Raw genomic sequence first — 3,637 nt, 5'->3', positions numbered from 1 at the left:
CTACCACAATTTGAAATTTTTGAATCTTCAACTCCGGAATTTGTCTGATCTTAGATATTTTTTGCATTCAGAAACAAAATCGGAGTACCAATTCCCAGACAACGGAAGTTGGGACAAAGCGAAGACTACATTTTTGTCATTTCAGGTATTTTATAGCTGCGAAGCTGTTAGCTGAGCAGAGAGAGCTATATTGCGGTGCTCTTGGTTTTCACGACTCGAAGAGGAGTATTGATATTCTACAGGTTTTTACGACTCGAAGAGGAGTATTGATATTCTACAGGTTTTTACGACTCGAAGAGGAGTATTGGTTTTCTCGGTTTTTTTTACAGGAAGCAGATTGCTCACGCGGCATTTTGACCTAAAAGCGAAAGTGAGAAAAGCTGTCTTGGTGGACAGATTTTCGCTAAGCAAGGGAAATTTTTTGATCATGCGCTGCGTTTAGTGAATGACTTTTTGACTTTGAAAAGTAGTTTTTGACTGAATTGCGCATATAGATGACCGTTTTTAGCCGTTTTTTCGTCTAAGTGGTCCAATTTTTTTGTTTTTATATTGATTCCTTGTAGAAATAAATTTTATTCGAAACTATATTGAAATGTCAACTTCGGAAATTGATGCCACAGTGTTTTGCAGAGCCTGAAAATAAGTTTCAAGTTGAAAATTGGCACATAATTCTTGATTTTTTAGTTAATTTTTGGCTTTTTTTTCTTTTAAATTCTTCTTTTTTGGATCTTTTAACCGTCTTTTTGTCAAAAATTAGTTAATATGGCAATTTCTCTTTGATATTTTCTGTACTCAACGCCTCTTTCTACCTCGATGTAATTTTGCTCCATAAAATTGTACATATGCTAATCCGATTTTGGTAGTTTTTTCCGATTTTCGTCAGTTTTTCGTTTGTATTTTGGTTGTAATTGCTAGAAATAGTTTTTTTGTGCAACATGGACTTTTATTTCGTTTCAATAAAAATTCAATCACTTTTTTGGCGTTAAGTTTTGAGAAAACAGTTAAAATTTTATCATAAATGCAGCCTTAACTTAAAGTTCTTTGCCCATTTTTTTGCAAAATGTTTCAATGTTTCTTATTTATGAATTCTGCTTTTTCATTTTGTTTGGTCTCTTCAGGAGGATAGATTTTTGTATCGGATGATTAGTTATCTTTTCTCTGTCTTGAATGCTGAACAATGAAATGTATTCGTTTTTCTTGAATTTTTCAAATTGATTTTTAACTTTCAAAAATCAAGAAAGTCTTTTTGTTACGGCGTTCCTTACATTGTGCCCATATTCTTCACATTCTAGTTAGTATCATTTTAACTTTGTCATGGCACCTAATTTTGTTTTCGGTATATTGATTTTTTCAGTTGTATAAAATGAACGATTTCAGCTTTTTCTTAGATTTTCGTCATTCTTTGGTGTGCAATTGATTTCATTCAACAAAGGCAGTACTGAGAGTTTGATAGCAAGCTTCTTCCACAATTACCTCTTTTGACTATTTACTGCAGCTTTCTTCTTGCCTTGGAACGATTTTTTGCCTTTGAATATTCTGCTGCTTATGTCTTTTCTATGATCATTTTTATTTTTGATTTAGTATGAAATCATGTTGTCTAGCTTATGTACAAAAAGGAACAGTTTGTGTGTGTGTGTTGTTTTTTGTGATTAGAAATGCATTTATAGGTGTTTTCTGATTCTTAAACTTAAACTTTCTTTTTTGAAAAGATTTAACTTAGTTTCTAAGATTATTATCTGCCGTTTGCTTTCGCGATCTTTTTCAGATTAGAATCATGAATTATTTGAGGGCTATGGATATCCTTGCCAGCTTTTTCAGATTATCAGGTTTTTGACCACCTTAATTATTTTGGATTTTTTAACGTTACCAAACGTTTTCAATAATATAAATTTTGCTGCATTTTTAGAGCAGACCTGGAGAGGTAGTTAGTTAATGGTTTAATACAAAAAGTAGTGGCTTCCGCTGCAATTACGGTTTTGTTAGTGAAGTTTTGACGCTTCGAGTCGCTTCCGGAATTCTTCCGTCTGTTTTTTTAGAAGAAAGCAAGTAATTGACGCCATATAACTACCTACCCCCCCCCCCACCCCACGTACCTAACACCCCCCATGTACCTACCCCCCCCCCCCCCCCCAACGTACCTACCCCCCCCCCCCGCCACGTACCGACCCCCCAACCCCAACGTACCTACCCCCCCACCCTCGTACCTACCTACCTACCCCCCTCCCCACGTACCTACCTAACCCCCCCCCCCCACGTACCTACCCCCACCCCACCTCTCTACACCCCCACCACCACCTACTTGCCCCCACCTACCAACCCCCCTCCCCCACCAGCACCTACCCACACCCCTGAAGTGTAAAAATTTTAACGTTTTTTATGTTATATTGGTCTACCATTTTTGTTATTTCTAGTGTTTTTTTTTCGATATTCTGATTTTGTCCAAGTTAGGGTAGAGATTATTTTGCACGACGATTCGAGTCGTTTCTGGTATTCTACCGGCTATGTTTTTTTTCGTCGTCTGACGTTCTTTATTCGTTTTACATTATATCACACCTCAAAGCTGAAAAGTCAAATTTCTGAATAACTTCTTCCTCTCACTAACTGCTTTTGCGCGCGTGACGTCACTTCTCACACTCTCTAGCAAAAGTTTTTTTGCGTGATTAGATTTTGATCGTAAGTGACTTACCTCACTCAATAAAATGAATTTTGCACTTAAAAAATTTAAGTTTATTTTGAATTAGTTTAAGGTCAAAGGAACTCAATTGTGTAATAAGGGTCCCTAATGAAAAGACTTCTGCGCATTGAATTTTAACAAGCTTTATTAATTTATCGTTTAATTTTTTTACATAGCTTTTTGAGCGGCGTCGATAACTTTTTCAACTTGTATTTGTATCTGTTTTTAGTTCTATCATACGGCACGCAAGTCTATTCTTTCGCAGCTATTCCGACAATCTGCTGGCTATGTTATCATACTAAACTCAATTCAGTTGTTTATTAATGAGCTGGGGGAAATACAGTACAATGCTCTCAAAAAGTTGCGTATCAATTATACTAGCTCTGCTTGTATTTGAATTCTCTTTTATGTGCTACATAGTTTCTGTCTATTTTTTTTGTCTGGTGAGTTTGTCCTCGTAATGTGGGGAAAATGGGTAGTTTCTGGAGTGCATTAATATTTTGAAATCTCAGATCTCTACAAGTCTCGAAAAGTACAAATCACCGTTGCTTTTGAGAAAATAATTGGGCATTGGGTTTTTGTGGTGTTTTAGACCTCCTTAATCCTGCTCTCACTGCATCACGCCCATTTTTAATGCGATTTTTTGCTTGACCGTTTTTTCGTCTGACCCATTTGACTTTTCGTCCTCAAAACGGGCTAAGCAGGTAGCGCCCAGCGGGCATTAGGTTTCATTAGAGGGCATTAGCCGCGTTTAGTAGTCATTTAAGTGCTTAGTGTGGTGAAGCTAGTGCCGGAAGTGCTTAGCTGGTGGAGCATGGGCATAGTGTGGTAGGAAGGCCGTAGTTTAAGGTTAAAAGGTCACTCTCAGGAGTTTTGAGCCCAAAATGTTGCATTTTTTTTCCAACATTTTTTGAAATTTTCATTAGAGCAGTCTGAAATTGGAGCTGATTGAAATTGATAAAG

This window comes from Convolutriloba macropyga, chromosome 1 (genome assembly GCF_964194025.1).
Source record: "Convolutriloba macropyga chromosome 1, txConMacr16.3, whole genome shotgun sequence".
In the NCBI taxonomy this organism is placed as follows: domain Eukaryota; kingdom Metazoa; phylum Xenacoelomorpha; order Acoela; family Convolutidae; genus Convolutriloba; species Convolutriloba macropyga.
Note: the sequence above shows the minus strand (reverse complement) of the source record.